Source organism: Microtus pennsylvanicus, chromosome 9 (genome assembly GCF_037038515.1).
Source record: "Microtus pennsylvanicus isolate mMicPen1 chromosome 9, mMicPen1.hap1, whole genome shotgun sequence".
Lineage (NCBI taxonomy): Eukaryota > Metazoa > Chordata > Mammalia > Rodentia > Cricetidae > Microtus > Microtus pennsylvanicus.
This window is the reverse complement of record NC_134587.1, coordinates 76,574,986-76,591,377: the sequence shown is the minus strand read 5'-3', so window position 1 is coordinate 76,591,377 and position 16,392 is coordinate 76,574,986. Positions and strand designations below refer to the sequence as shown.

At 43.9% G+C, this 16,392-nt stretch overlaps 1 pseudogene; it reads left to right on the top strand.

Annotated features, from left to right (window-relative positions):
- The first annotated feature begins 310 nt into the window (after window positions 1–310).
- Window positions 311–15,944, top strand: LOC142857027 (large ribosomal subunit protein eL27-like; annotated as a pseudogene).
- The last annotated feature ends 448 nt before the right edge of the window (window positions 15,945–16,392 follow it).

Here is a 16,392-nt window from a genome sequence, read left to right as displayed (position 1 = left end):
CTTGACTAAAGAATGGATAAAGAAAATATGGTACATTTACACAATTACAGCAGAAAAAATAATGACATCTTGAAATTTATAGGCAAATGGACGGATCTAGAAAACATATTGAGTGAGGTAACCCAGGCCCGGAAGACAAATATCGTATGTACTTACTCATACGTGGCTTTTAAAATAAAACAAGAAAAACCAGCCTACAATTCACAATCCCACATAACCTACACAACAAAGAGCACCCTAAGAGAGACATACTTGGATCCAATCTAAATGGGAAGTAGAGAAGACAAAATCTCCTGAGTAAATTGGGAACATGGGGATCATGGAAGAACATAGAAGGTGAGGGGGGAAGGGAGCAGAGAAAGATATATGGCTCAATAAAAACAATAAAAAAGGAGACGGATATACCTTTAAGAGGCAAGGCATAATAGAAGGCCATAATGAGGGATTAAGGTAGCTCCCATGAGGTCTTTCTCCCAAGAATAAGCCTGAGCTGGAGATGGCTCAGCTGGTAAAGTGCTTGCTGCATAAGCATGAGTACCTGAGTCCCATCCCCAGCATCCATGGGAAAGCTAGGTGCAGTAGGATGTGCCCGTAGTCCCAGCTCTGGGAAGGCAGGGACAGGAGGATTCCTGGGGCTTCCTAGACAGTCACTCTAGCCAAATTAGTGAGCTCCAGGTTTAGTGAGAGACCCTGTCTCAAAATAATAGCAACACAGTAACACTAGTGTGAAAGATGATGGAAGGAGATATCCGACATTGACCCATGGTCTCTGTAAACAGCCATGCACTCACTTGCACACACACATTTGCACACACAGGAACACACACAGACACTGAACTTTGTTTATATAGCAAATTCAAGGCCAGCCTCAGCCAAATGGGGAGACTCTGTCTCATAAAGCAAGAAGTGAAATGAGAAGACCCCTAAATTGCCCTGACTTCCTGTCTCCCCATTGCATGTGCCCCCACCATTGTGATGTCATCCTCCATGAAGCCTTCACTAGAGACAAGCATAAGCCAGCATCATGCTCTTGGGCCTCCATAAATGAACCTCTTTTATTTGTAAATTATCTGGCCTTCTGGTATTTCACTATGGTAAAATAAAAGTACAATTAACTTCTATAGGTTGACATTCTAACTGAAGCCTCACGAGAAGCCGTAAGCCAGAACCACCCAGCTAAAGTCTTTCACATATTAAGACACACAGATCATGAGATAGAAAAGGCAATTATCATTTGAAGTTGTTAACTTTAGGTAAAATTTAGTTTGCAGCGATAAATGAGTTAATACAAAAATGAATCACAGTAGTTGGCTCAGCAGTGATCTATATTTAATGTGCTGATAATAACATTAAAATTATGAAATCGTCATTGCAGATGGGGAGAGCAAGGCAATGGGGATATAAGAGCTAATAATTACTGCCCTAGCAGAATCAATAGGCACACACCTGAAATTGAAGTACCACGAAACAGCGAAGCGCCAAGCATGCTGGATCACACCTTCTCATATCGGCACACAGAGGCTGAAGCAAAAGGGTTGCCATGAGTTTGAGAGCAGCCTGGGTGATGTAGTAAGATCCTGACTCAAAGAAGAGAGAGAGAGAGAGAGAGAGAGAGAGAGAGAGAGAGAGAGAGAGAGAGAGAGAGAAGAGAAGAGAAGAGAAGAGAAGAGAAGAGAAGAGAAGAGGAGAAGAGAAGAGAAGAGAAGAGAAGAGAAGAGAAGAAATAATAACAAACAGAAAGTGTGTTATGTAGAATAAAGAGAAAATTACCTAAAATCATTAAAAAGCCTCATTTCAGGAAAGAAAATCTTAAGAAAAAGGTAGTTGAAAGAATTGATGCCGCTCTTAGGGTGAGTGTTTTAATGGTGCCTGCTTGTTTTAAAAATCTTATTATCATTTAATAAAATAGGCTAATTTTTTTCAAAGGCTTTCCCTGTCTCTGAGTGGCTTGTGGAGATACTGGTAGGGGAACAAGATCTGAAAACCAACAGGGACCCTACCGTGAAGAAAACACCCCTCAGGAGCTGAAGAGGACACGGTGTTTAAAGACAGGCGTGTGGTGAGACCATGGGTCTCTCTAGTCAGGGATATGTGTACCTAGAGGAGGAACCTGCTGTCACACTCTCTCTAAGGCCTTTGTAGTGGTTCTTGGGAGGATTGTTGGGTCAAGAGTCCCCCAACTCTGCTAAGCCCCAGCACCTGCCACTCCAGAGCCTGGAGGGCCCCAGCATGGTGAGCCCACAGGCGGATCTTATTTGCCCTGGTCATGCAATTCTCCCCCAAAGAGTGAAGTGGGAAAACCATGAGACCTAGTTAGTCCACAGTCACCTTTTCTGAAACCACCTTGGCAATTTCCTATTCGGATGGAAGCCACACCCCTGGCATCCATGTATCCAAAGGGTCGGAAAAGTTTTGGTGCAAGTTCCACCCCAAGCCCCCTCCTCTGGGAGTTGCCTCAGTCCAGACGTTACCCCCCCCCAAAGTCCGCCTAACGATGACCCCTCCCCAGAGATGTTCAAGACCACTCCCACAGGGTACTTAAAGTACCCGCTCCTATCCCAGAGAACAAACACACGGTTTTCCGGTCTTCCTTCCCCATTTTCTCTCTGGTTGTTTGGAAAGCCATCCGGCAGTGTTGGTATCCATTAAACCTGGGCTTTTTCTGATTTGGTTTGATTTGGTGTGATTCGGATTATTGCATCAGTGGAGGGGCTTATCCTGGTACAGAAACTTTTTTTTTTTTTATTGATAAAAGGAGGATAAAGAAAAGAAGAAAAAAAAAAACAAATTTCCACCTCCTCCCACCAGCCTCCCATTTCCCTCCCCCTCCTCCCACTCTTCTCCCCCTCCTCCCACTCTTCTCCCCCTCCTCCCACCCCTCTCCCCTTCCCCCCACTCCTCTCCTCCTCCCTTTCCAGTCCAAAGAGCTGTCAGGGTTCCCTGCCCTGTGGCACGTCCTAGGTCCTCCCCCCTCCATCCATATCTAGGAAGGTGAACATCCAGACTGGCTAGACTCCCACCAAGCCAGCACATTGCATAGGATCAAAACCGCGTGCCATTGTCCTTGGCGTCTCATCAGCCCTCATTGTTCGCCATGTTCCGAGAGTCCAGTTTTATCTCATGCTTTTTCTGATAACAGTCCAGCTGGCCTTGGTGAGCTCCCAGTAGATCATCTCCACTGTCTCAGTGGGTGGGTGCACTCCTCGTGGTCCCGACATCTTTGCTCATGTTCTCACTCCTTCTGCTCCTCATTGGGACCTTGGGAGCTCAGTCCAGTGCTCCAGTGTGGGTCTCTGTCTCTATCTCCATCCATCGCCAGATGCAAGTTCTAGGATGATATGCAATATATTCGTCAGTATTGCTCTAGGGTAGGGTCATTTCAGGTTCCCTATCCTCAGCTGCCCAGGGAACTAACTGGGGACCTCAGCTTGGGCACCTGGGAGCCCCTCTAGGGTCAAGTCTCCTGCCCACCCTAAAGTGGGTCCCTTAACTAAGAATTGTGGTTCCGTGCTCCCCTATCCAACCTTCCTTTGTCCCGATCCTCCTGTTTCCCCAAGTCCACCCTCCTTCCCTTCTACCTTTTCTCTCCCCATCTCCCCTAATCCCCATCCCACCCCACCCCCAAGATCCCACTTTTCCCCCCGGCAATTTTGTCTACTTCCCTTATCCAAGAGGATAACTATATGTTTTTCCTTGGGTTCACCTTCTTACTTAGCTTCTTTAGATTCGCCTATTGTAGACTCCGTGAACCCTATTTATGGCTAGAAACCAATTATGAGTGAGTACATCCCATGTTCGTCTTTTTGGGCCTGGGATACCTCACTCAGGATAGTGTTTTCTATTTCCATCCATTTGCATGCAAAATTCGAGAAGTCATTGTTTTTTACCGCAGCGTAGTACTCTAGTGTGTATATATTCCATACTTTCTTCATCCATTCTTCCATTGAAGGGCATCTAGGTTGTTTCCAGGTTCTGGCTATTACAAATAATACTGCTATGAACATAGTTGAACAAATGCTTTTGACATGTGATAGAGCATCTCTTGGGTAAATTCCCAAGAGTGGTATTGCTGGGTCCAGGGGTAGGTTGATCCCGAATTTCCGGAGAAACCGAAACACTGACTTCCACAGTGGTTGCACAAGATTGCATTCCCACCAGCAATGGATGAGGGTACCCCTTCCTCCACAGCCTCTCCAGCAAAGGCTATCCTTGGTGTTTTTGACTTTAGCCAATCTTACAGGTGTAAGATGATATCTCAAAGTTGTTTTGATTTGCATTTCCCTGATCGCTAAGGAGGTTGAGCATGACCTTAAGTGTCTTTTGGTCATTTGAACTTCTTCTGTTGAGAATTCTCTGTTCAGTTCAGCGCCCCATTTTTTAATTGGGTTAATTAGCATTTTAAAGTCTAGTTTCTTGAGTTCTCTATATATTTTGGAGATCAGGCCTTTGTCTGTTGCGGGGTTGGTGAAGATCTTCTCCCAGTCAGTAGGTTGCCTTTGTGTCTTAGTGACAGTGTCCTTTGCTTTACAGAAGCTTCTCAGTTTTAGTAGGTCCCATGTATTCAATGTTGCCCTTAATGTCTGTGCTTCTGGGGTTATACCTAAGAAGCGATCGCCTGTGCCCATCTGTTGTAGGGTATTGCCCACTTTCTCTTCTATCAGATTCAGTGTTTTCGGGCTGATATTGAGGTCTTTAATCCATTTGGACTTGAGTTTTGTGCACGGTGATAGATATGGGTCTATTTTCATTCTTCTACAGGTTGACATCCAGTTGTGCCAGCACCATTTGTTGAAGATGCTTTCTTTCTTCCAATGTAAACTTTTAGCTCCTTTATCGAAAATGAGGTGTTCATAGGTTTGTGGGATAAAGTCCGGGTCTTCTATACGATTCCATTGGTCGACTTCTCTGTTTTTATGCCAGTACCACCCTGTTTTCATTACTGTAGCTCTGTAATAGAGTTTGAAGTCAGGGATGGTAATGCCTCCAGACAATCCTTTATTGTATAGGATTGTTTTGGCTATCCTGGGTTTTTTGTTTTTCCATATAAAGTTGATTATTGTCCTCTCCAGATCTGTGAAGAATTTTGATGGGATCTTGATGGGGATTGCATTGAATCTATAAATTGCCTTTGGTAGAATTGCCATTTTTACTATGTTGATCCTCCCAATCCAAGAGCAAGGGATGTCCATCCATTTTTTGGTATCCTCTTCAATTTCTTTCTTCAATGCCTTAAAGTTCTTGTCAAATAGATCTTTCACTTCCTTGGTTAGATTTACCCCAAGATATTTTATGCTGTTTGTGGCTATCGTGAATGGAGAAGCTTCTCTGATTTCCCTCTCTGCTTCCATATCCTTTGAGTATAGGAGGGCGACTGATTTTTTGGAGTTGATCTTGTATCCTGCCACATTACTAAAGCTGTTTATCAGCTGTAAAAGTTCTTTGGTGGAATTTTGGGGGTCGCTTATGTACACTATCATATCATCTGCGAATAACGAAAGTTTAACTTCTTCATTTCCAATTCGAATCCCCTTGATCCCATTATGCTGTCTTATTGCTATTGCTAGAACTTCCAGCACTATATTGAAGAGGTATGGCGAAAGTGGGCAGCCTTGTCGTGTTCCTGAGTTAAGCAGGATGGCTTTGAGTTTCTCTCCATTTAATTTGATGTTGGCTGTCGGCTTGCTGTATATAGCTTTTATTATATTTAGGTATGACCCTTGTATTCCTAATCTCTCCAAGACTTTTAACATAAATGGATGTTGAATTTTGTCAAATGCTTTTTCAGCATCTAATGAAATGATCATATGGTTTTTTTCTTTCAGTTTATTTATATGATGGATTACATTGATAGATTTTCGTATGTTGAACCAGCCCTGCATCTCAGGAATGAAGCCTACTTGATCATAATGGATAATTTTTCGGATGTGTTCTTGGATTCGGTTTGCCAGTATTTTGTTGAGGATTTTTGCGTCGATATTCATGAGTGAGATCGGCCTGTAATTCTCTTTCCTGGATGAGTCTTTGTGTGGTTTTGGTATCAGAGTAACTGTAGCTTCATAAAAGGAATTTGGTAATGACCCTTCTGTTTCTATATTGTGGAATACATTGAGGAGTATAGGTATTAGGTCTTCTTGGAAGTTCTGGTAGAATTCCGCATTGAAACCATCTGGCCCTGGGCTTTTTTTGGTAGGGAGGTTTTTGATAACAGCTTCTAGTTCTTCGCGACTGACAGGTCTGTTTAGCTTGTTCACCTGGTCCTGATTTAATTTTGGTAAATCGTATTTATCTAAGAAAGTGTCCATTTCTTTTACATTTTCCAGTTTAGTGGCATACAAGCTTTTGTAGTAAGATCTAATGACTCTCTGAATTTCCTCTGTGTTTGTGGTTATGTCCCCCTTTTCATTTCTGATCTTATTAATTTGCAAATTTTCTCTCTGCCGTTTGATTAGTTTGGATAGGGGTTTGTCAATCTTGTTGATTTTTTCCAGGAACCAGCTTCTTGATTCATTGATTCTTTGGATTGTTTTTTGTGTTTCTATTTTGTTGATTTCAGCCCTCAGTTTGATTATTTCCAGTCTTCTACTCCTCCTAGGTGAGTCTGCTTCTTTTTTTTCTAGAGCTTTCAGGTGGGCTGTTAAGTCTCCAATATGTGCTTTCTCTGTTTTCTTTAAGTGGGCACTTAGTGCTATGAACTTTCCTCTCAGGACTGCTTTCATAGTGTCCCATAAGTTCGAGTATGTTGTTTCTTTATTTTCATTGAATTCAAGGAAGACTTTAATTTCTTTCTTTATTTCCTCCTTAATCCAGGTATGGTTCAGTAGTTGACTGTTCAGTTTCCATGAGTTTGTAGGCTTTCTGGGGGTAGCATTGTTGTTGAATTCTAACTTTAATCCATGGTGGTCTGATAAGACACAGTTGGTTAGTAATATTTTTTTGTAGCTGTGTAAGTTAGCTTTGTTACCAAGTATGTGGTCAATTTTCGAGAAGGTTCCATGAGCTGCAGAGAAAAAGGTATATTCTTTCCTATTTGGGTGGAATATTCTATAGATGTCTGTTAAGTCCATTTGCTTCATTACCTCCATTAATTCTCTAATTTCTCTGTTAGGTTTCTGTCTGATTGACCTGTCCATTGGTGAAAGAGGAGTGTTGAAGTCTCCTACTATTAGTGTGTGCGGTTTGATGGCTGTCTTGAATTTTAGCAATGTTTCTTTTACATATGTGGGTGCTTTTATATTAGGGGCATAGATATTCAGGATTGAGATTTCTTCCTGATGAATTTTTCCTGTTATGAGTATAAAATGTCCCTCTCCATCTCTTTTGATTGATTTAAGTTTGAAGTCAACTTTGTTAGAAATTAGTATGGCCACACCTGCTTGTTTCTTAGGTCCATTTGCTTGATAAGCCTTTTCCCAGCCCTTTACTCTAAGTAGGTGCCTGTCTTTGTGGTTGAGGTGTGTTTCTTGTAGACAGCAGAATGTTGGATCCTGTTTTCGTATCCAGTCTCTTAGCCTGTGCCTTTTTATAGGTGAGTTGAGTCCATTGACATTAAGTGATATTAATGACCAGTGGTTGTTAACTCCGGTCACTTTTTAAGTAGTAGGGTTTGTGTGTTTCCCTTCTTTGAGTTGCGCTGGTGAAGGGTCTCTAGATGTCTGAGTTATTGAGGTCTTTGTTGGACTCCTTGGTTAGTGATTTTCCTTCTATTATTTTCTGTAAGGCTGGATTTGTGGCTACGTATTGCTTAAATTTGTTTTTATCCTGGAAAATTTTGTTTTCTCCATTTATGGTGAACGAAAGCTTGGCTGGATATAGTAGTCTGGGCTTGCATCCATGGTCTCTTAGTTTTTGCAGTACATCTATCCAGGACCTTCTGGCTTTCATGGTTTCCATAGAGAAGTCAGGTGTAAGTCTGATAGGTTTACCTTTATAAGTAAGTTGGCCTTTTTCCTTTGCGGCTCTTAATATTCTTTCTTTATTCTGTATATTTTGTGTTTTGATTATTATATGGCGAGGGGAAGTTTTTTTTTGATCCAGCCTATTTGGGGTTCTGTATGCCTCTTGAACCTTCATAGGTACATCCTTCTTCAGGTTGGGAAAGTTTTCTTCTATAATTTTGTTAAGTATATTTTCTGGACCGTTGAGCTGCACTTCTTCTCCTTCTTCTACTCCAATTATTCTTAGGTTTGGTCTTTTTATTGTGTCCCATATTTCCTGAATGTTTTGTGATGAGAGTTTGTTGGACTTGCTGTTTTCTTTGATCAGTGCGTTTATTTTCTCTATGTTATCCTCAGACTCTGAGATTCTTTCTTCTATCTCTTGTATTCTGCTGGTTATGCTTGTTTCTGTAGTCTCTATTCGTTTACCTAGATTTTCCATGTCCAGCCGGCCCTCTGTTTGTGTTTTCTTCTTTGCCTCCATTTCATTTTTCAAATCATGAACTGTTTCCATTATCTGCTTGATTGTTTTTCCTTGCTTTCCTAGGGTATCATTCACTGATTTACTCAATTCCTCGAACTTTCTGTTATACTTCTCATCCATTTCTATAAGGGCGTTTTTTATATGCTGTTTAAGGGTGTCAATCACTGTCATGAAGTCAGTTTTTTCTCCTTCTTCATGATTAAGGTGTTCATGTCCTCCTGTTGTGAGGTCGCTGGCTTCTGGTGGTTTCGTGTTGTTCTTCAGATTGTTGGGTGAATTCTTGCATTGGCGTCTCCCCATCTCTTCCTTCCAATATTCTCCTATGGATCTTCTTTTACAGGATCAGGTCTTCTTGCCAACTGATGTACCTTCCAAGTGATGTCACTCCCCCGTGATGTTTCTCCTGGAGTCCAGTTCCGATCTCCTTGCTGCTTGGTTAGCTTGCAAACAAAGGCCCACCCTGCTTGCTGCAGGCAGGTTATGGAGACAAAGGAGCTACCACCTTCCCCTTTGCACTCACCTTCGGGTTCAGTCCCAGCGCCCAGGCAGGCTGAACAGGGAGGCACTCTGCTCCAAGAAGGGAGGGATGGAGAGAGACAGGGGGTAGGGGGATCTGGATGTAAGCTGGATGGGATAGGAAGAGAGAGGAGGTACCGGGCAGTGTAGCCCTGTAGGTTGATCAGGAAGTGTAGGCGGGCTGTTCCCGGGTGCCGCAGCACTCACTCACCACAAGGATGTCTCACTAGGTGCCCTGATCGAAACTCCGTGCTGCTTGGTTCGCTCGCAGACAAAGGGCCCACCCTGCTTGCTGCAGGCGGGCTATGGGGACAAAGAAGCCCCCGAGCTCCCCTTTACCCTACGCTTGGGGTTAGGACCCAGCGCCCAAGCAGGCAGAGCAGGGAGGCTCTCTGCCACCAGGGACGGGAGGGGGGAGAGAAACAGAGGGTGGGGGGATCTGGATGTAAGCTGGATGGGATAGGAAGAGAGAGGAGGTACCGGGCAGTGTAGCCCTGTAGGTTGATCAGGAAGTGTAGGCGGGCTGTTCCCGGGTGCCGCAGCACTCACTCACCACAAGGATGTCTCACTAGGTGCCCTGATCGAAACTCCGTGCTGCTTGGTTCGCTCGCAGACAAAGGGCCCACCCTGCTTGCTGCAGGCGGGCTATGGGGACAAAGAAGCCCCCGAGCTCCCCTTTACCCTACGCTTGGGGTTAGGACCCAGCGCCCAAGCAGGCAGAGCAGGGAGGCTCTCTGCCACCAGGGACGGGAGGGGGGAGAGAAACAGAGGGTCTGGTACAGAAACTTTTCACTTCCTACTCTTTCCTCTCATCCCAGGACGCTAACTGGAGACGAGCTTCCAGACGAAAGAGAAATGCCCATCACTGCCTGCCTTAGAGAAGCTTCTCAAGGGTCAGAATTACCTGGAAATGCTGTGGAGAACAGAGCCCCTGTGCCTTCCCCAGCCAAATGAGGCGAGCGTAATGAGGGCTGAGAAGGAACTGATAAATGACGGCATTAGCACCCAGGCTGTCTTAATGGGACTATTTCAGTACCTTACCTTTTGTCACCTTCAACACTGCTCCAAATAGCATGGGTGACACAGACGCTTAGATTTGCCTGCTTCTGTCCTTTCTGCTGCATTTCCAGGGTGAGAAATGAAAGAGAATGAATGCTTTTCCCATTCATTCATCGTAGGTGCCTACTTTTGGTGCACCATAAAATGTTAGGAACCACGGACAATGCTGGGGCTTTCCTGTCACCAGGACATCTTCCTGTTTAAGAAAGAAAGGTCAGAGACAACGCTGACTGTGTGTGTCCTCAGCCCAGGTGTTGTTTTAGGCAGGTAGGGCATGAAGACATGGGACAAGTCTGTCTCCTTTGCAATTCCCTTTGAGGTAGGGTATCTCAGAGACTTTCGGTAATCTGAAGCATTGGGGTGCCTTTTCCATCTCTACAACAGACGCTGGCATTCCTAACTCACAACAGATGTCTAATGCTGCCCGAAAAACTACTTCGGTGCGGAGCTAGGCAGGCTTCGTTAGAGAGCTCTCTCCATTTCATTCCTCAAACAGCAAGAGGTGGTCCAAAAGATTCCCACAAATGAGTCCATTTACACATGCTGCAAGGTGCTAACCTTTTGTTCTCCAGTTTCATCCCTGGGACGGGTCTGAAGAGGGGAGAGAAGCACAGAGCAGGAGGGCTCACCCTGAGCGCGGCAGGAAGGTTCCCGGAGCCGGATTCCATCAGCCAGCCCGCACCTGCTCCTGCACACGGTTTGCATATTCACAAAGTGGAAGCCTCGCGCTTTGTGCTGGGGGAAATCTCATTATGCTGTCCGGTGCAGAGCCATGTGCAGAGGGCTGCGAGCTGCTCTCAGAAAAGGCGAACGTCTCCATATTTTTTTTTCTTTTTTGCTCCATCTGTGCCCAGCTCCTCATTTTGCAGCCTCTGCGGAGGACTGAGACTATAAGAACTAAGCCCTAAACACCGCACTAGCAATACTGGTCATGGAGACAATGAAGCTAACACAGATTTCTCAGCGATTAAAAATAAATAAGTAACTGCGGGCTTGAAACTAGTGGGTGGCATCAAAGGGCCTTCCTTCTCTTTGTGGTGCCCCCTCCACTCCTGTTATCCAGCAATACAGCTGGCAAAAATTATTTATGTTGCAGCAAATGTCTTAGTGTCTGGAAAAGAAAAGAATGATGCTTGTGACAGAAATAGGTATTTTAGCTAGTGACTCATTGATGAATTTGGGAGCTAACTAGCTTCTGGGATTCAACCATTGTTGCTGAGGCTTGTAAAATCCTGGAGACTGATTTTGTGGTTGACATGGGGAAAAGATGGAGGACGCAATGGAAAAGAGGGTAGAGATGGAGAGACGGATGGGAAATGATGGACAGAAGAGAAAGACGTGTTGACACCAAGCATCCTGGGAGGGAGGTGACTTGAGAGAAAAGCCGCTAATTGCTTCATCGTGTGGATTGGGATAATCTAGCATTTTAGTTTGCTTCTCATGTGTTAGGGGCTGCTTGCTTCTTTAAATGGGGCGGAAGAATCCATGGTTATATGGACACTCTCATGCTCTGTACTAATAGTTTAATGTGCCCGTAAGCTTGTGCAGGGGAGTTTGTTCATCCAACCAATACTGGTGACCACGAATCATGAACAGCTATTAAGCCCACTTAAAATACATATTGAGGATAATTTCAGAAAAAAAAATACATACCACTTCTGTTCATATAGGGCTCCCAGGATCATTAGAGTAATCAAATACAGCCAGATCACCTGGTGGGGTTTTTGTAGAAGAAATTCAAATGCAATGTAGTGGTTAGTAAAGCAACATCTGCGGTCAAGGGGAAGAGAATGTCAGTCTAGCTTGGGATTTAATTTCAGCGATATCACTTAATGTCTCAAAAGCTTTGAGTCATTTCCTCTGCTTTCTTAGTGGTGGATGCAGGGAAGTATGTGTTGTGTGGAAGGGTGTGTATGTGTGTGCATATGGGTGTGGAGGACAGGGGTCTATAGATAAGGGTGTCTTTCCCCAATCTCTCTCCATCTTTATGTTTTGAGAATCTCCCAGTGAATCTCAAACTCCTTGATTCAACTTTCAATCCGTTTGTCTCCACACTGGGGCTCTAGGGGTGTGCTGCCATGTCTAGTTTTCATGTGCATTCAAGGACTTTATCAACTGGGCGATCCCAACAACAACAACAACTTCTTCTTCTTCTTCTTCTTCTTCTTCTTCTTCTTCTTCTTCTTCTTCTTCTTCTTCTTCTTCTTCTTCTTCTTCTTCTTCTTCTTTTCCTCCTCCTCCTCCTCCTCCTCCTCCTTCTTCTTTTCCTCCTTCTCCTTCTTCTTTTCCTCCTTCTCCTCCCCCTTCCCCCGCCTCCTCCTCCTCCATCCTCTTCTTCCCCCTCCTCTTCCTTCTCCTCTTTTTCCTCTTCTTCCTTTTCTTCCTCTTCCTCCCCTTCTTCACTATGACACCCTGGCTGGCCTACAACTTGCTAAGTCAACCAGTCTGACCTCAAACTCATAGAGTTCCACCTGCTTTCACCAGTGCTCCCCAGTGCTGGGCTTAAGAGTGTACACCAACACACCTGGCAACATTTACTTCTTTAACCCACGGTTTCTTTATCTCAAAGACTGTTATTAATAACGTTGAGGTCATAAGATTTTTCTGAGAATAAATAAGATAATCCACATAAAGTGTTTCCCAGGGACTCATAATAAGCACTTAATAAATAATTCTTACAATCTTCTCGAAAACATTTCTAATTCTGAAATTTGACTTCAGTCCATGTTTTTTTCCCACCTAAAGTTTAAATCATAGTGTTTTATGAAAGAAAGATGCGGTAGCATGAAGCCATGTAAGCTTTGGGGGGAAGCCCTGTTTGGAACCATGTGCCTGAATTCCCGTGACAATTACTGCTCACTCTTTCAAGTCAAGGAGCCATGAGATGCATAAATATGCAAAATCCAAGCTTCCAGATGTTGGCAGCTTGTTTTCTTCTTGGTTGATTAGGCAAAGGTATAATTTAACAAGCAACACGATTAACTTGTAAGAGTTTCTGTTTTATCGCAAGGAGATGTACAGGCACAATTTTGCATTTCTTCCTCCCCGAGTCTGTGACCTCAGACATCTCAACATTTAATCAGCTCATCCTCCAGAAAACAGATGTTCATTTTTTTTATGTATATGAAAATAATAGGCCAGGCGGTGATGGCGCATGCCTATCCAGACCCAGAACTAGGGAGGCAGAGGCAAGCGGACCTCTGAGTTCGAGGCCAGTCTGGTATACAGAGTGAGTCCCAGGATAGTCAGGGCTATAGAGAGGAGAAACCCTGTCTCAAATTCCAAAAGAGAAAATATGATTTTGCTTGAAAAACAGTATGAATGATTCATTGTGAGCAACATATTTAAAAGGCATGAGAGCAATCGCAAGTAACTCAGAAAACATATCAGGCAGGAAGAGCCAATGAAAAGTACTTTTGCAGTTGAGAAGATGGCTCAGTGAATAAGAGTGAGAACCTGAGTTCTAATCCATAGAGATCATGTAAAAACCAGACACGGTCACACATGCCCGTAACTCCAGTGCTGAGAGGGCAAAGCAGCAGCTCCTAGAGCCCTTTTGCCCACCAGCCTACAAGAGACTTCAAGTTCTGTGAGATACTCTTTCTCAGAAGAGTAATATCGAGATAGACAGAGGACACCCGGCATCTTCCTCTGGCTACCATAAGCATGCATACAGGCATGTGTGTTTGCATGCACGCACACACACACACACACACACACACACACACAGAGAGAAGTACTTTTGCTAGTATGTTACCTAAACAAAGCCCTTAATCATTATCACAGGACTTACATCATCTTCCTTTAAATTATTAACTAAAATTTGTTTTTCCACAAACTTTCCCAGAAAAAATTTCTCCCCGCCCTTACTGCAGATCTTTAAGAATTTAAGGCGCTCTTGAAATGGGCATGCGTCTTCCCTAATGACACATTCTTGTGTGGCTTCTCTGCTCCTGTGTACAGACTTGGAACTGCCCTCTTCATCTGTATCTCTTGCCTTCCCAGTCGTCTTTACAGACTAAGTCGATAACAGCACAAAGAAGATATTTCACAGAAAATTCCCCGAAACATTTCGCTGTTCTCCGAACAGATTGCTTTATGAGTACATTTTACCCACGCACATAAAACAGCAAGACAAATTTCCCTTCAAAAGGAAATAGGTTGCATGCATCTTTAACTTTTGCTTTTCAATTAGAGTAAGCAATAGCATTTCTCCAAAATGTAAGATAAACAGCCCAGTGAGGTGCTTATTTCATTTTGATCATTCACTAGCAATGGGCAATATGGATGATCAGCCGTTCAACAGGAGCTGATTCCTACCTGTGGTGATTCCTGCACTCGGTTACGTGGTAAAGGGCAAGAAGAAGGAGACACATGCCTGAACAATAAGCTCACAGCCGGGAATGGAGACAGGAGAGTGAAGGTCCCCTGAGTTAGCCTTGGAAAAGGCAGGGAATAAAATGATCTTCCAAGAGGAGGTACATCTTCTTCTAAGAGTCACAGGGGCAAATTTGTAGGAATGGGCTGCGGGGTGGGAGGTGGGGGTCGGGGGACAAAGCTGGTGCGCCTAAAAGAGCAACTGTCATGCCTTGAGCAAACATGTGACTGCCAAAGAAAAATTATTTTGTACCTCTTGGCTCAGTCCTTAGTCCTCCATCGGAGCTACTCAAGCCTAGGTTTCCTTGCCCTTCAGTAAATGCTGTCTGACTTGGGTCACCACCCAGTCAGCTTGGGAGGGTGGAGCGGTGGGTGGGTAAGCTCTTTCCTAAAGTTTCCCTGCTTATGAAAATTGTGGGCGGTAGAAGCAAAATACCCAGAAAACACCAAGAGACCAACAGTCAGTTCTTCAGGTTGCTGTGTGGCCTCCAGCAACTGACTTGACCATTTTTGCTTGTTTTCTGACCTGTAAAATAAAGACGATAAGATGGCGGATACCATCTCCAGATGGTGTCTGCAGGGTTTAATGTGATGGTGTTTATAATGATTTTCCTTGGCAGGGATGTGGAATCAAATTCAGAGCCTCATACATGCTGGGAAATCTCTTTACTACTAAGCAACATCCCAGCCATGATTTTAAATAAAGGCATGCTATACAAGTACTTTGAGTTCAAGCCATTTCTTTGCCATTTAAAACAGATTAACTTTACTGATAGTTTAGGATTATGACAGTATGACAGAGTCTCTCTCTCTCTCTCTCTCTCTCTCTCTCTCTCTCTCTCTCTCACACACACACACACACACACACATACACACACACATACACACACACCAGTGAAGTGTAAAACTTCAGCAGATTTTTTTAACTTTATATTATTTACTTCCCCAACAAATTGTTTTCAGCTCAGGAAGAGGACATGTGTCTCCTGGCCATCACTGAATCTGTTAGCAGCTAAAAGCACAGGTTAATCTTTCATTATCGGATCATGTGACATACAGAAATGTTAAATACAAAAACAAAACTGACTCAAGAGTGAAGCCGACGCTCCACGAGGTGAAAGGTTAACGGAAGTGTTCTTCTTTCCTTTCTTCTGGGTGCCAACTGCTTGCTGTTGAAAAGGGCAAATTGATGGAACCTGGGAATGTGGTGCTGGTCCATGGCTGGATGCATTCTGGACACAAATCCATCATCATGAAGAGAATTGATAAAGGCACCTCAGACCACCCTCAGAATCATGTTCTGGTGGCTGAAATTCACCATTATCCCCGAGAAGTGACAGTTACTATGGAAGGAGAAAATCAGCAAGAGATCAAAGATCACATCTTTTGCGACAGTCTGTAACTATAGCCACCTCATTCCCAGGAGGTCCTCTGTGGACATCCCCTTGGGCAAAACGATTGTCAACAAGAACATCTTTAGAGACCCAGCCCTGAAATTCAAGGCCAGGCAGGAGACCAAGGTCAGACACAACACAGGGAAGAACAAATGGTTTTTCCAGGAGATTCACTTTTAGGTATATTTTTGTTTCCATCATTAAAAATTAAAAAAGAAATAAAGAAAAAATGAGTCATGACTCTCTTCCACCTCACCCGTGGGTACTCTGTTTCCTTGGGTTGTGGCTCCTTTAGAAAGCGAATATTTTCTTGTTTGCTTGTTGGTTCGTTTGTTTGCTTGTTGAAGACAGGGTGTCACCATGCAACCCTGGCTGGCCTGGAACTCACAGAGATCCTCCTGCCTCTGCCTCTACCTCTCCAATGCTGGAATTAAAGGCTGCCCCACCACATCAGGCATCTAAATGCACAGAGCCACACCACCCCTTCTCACACGCTGGCTCCTCTTGCTACAGCACAGTCAATGTAAGTCAGCAGTGTGCAATGATCAAAGCAGGAGGGTTAGCCAGCTTTACTAATTTGTACAATTAAAACGATAATTAAAAACATAACTTTTAAAAAAATGTAACC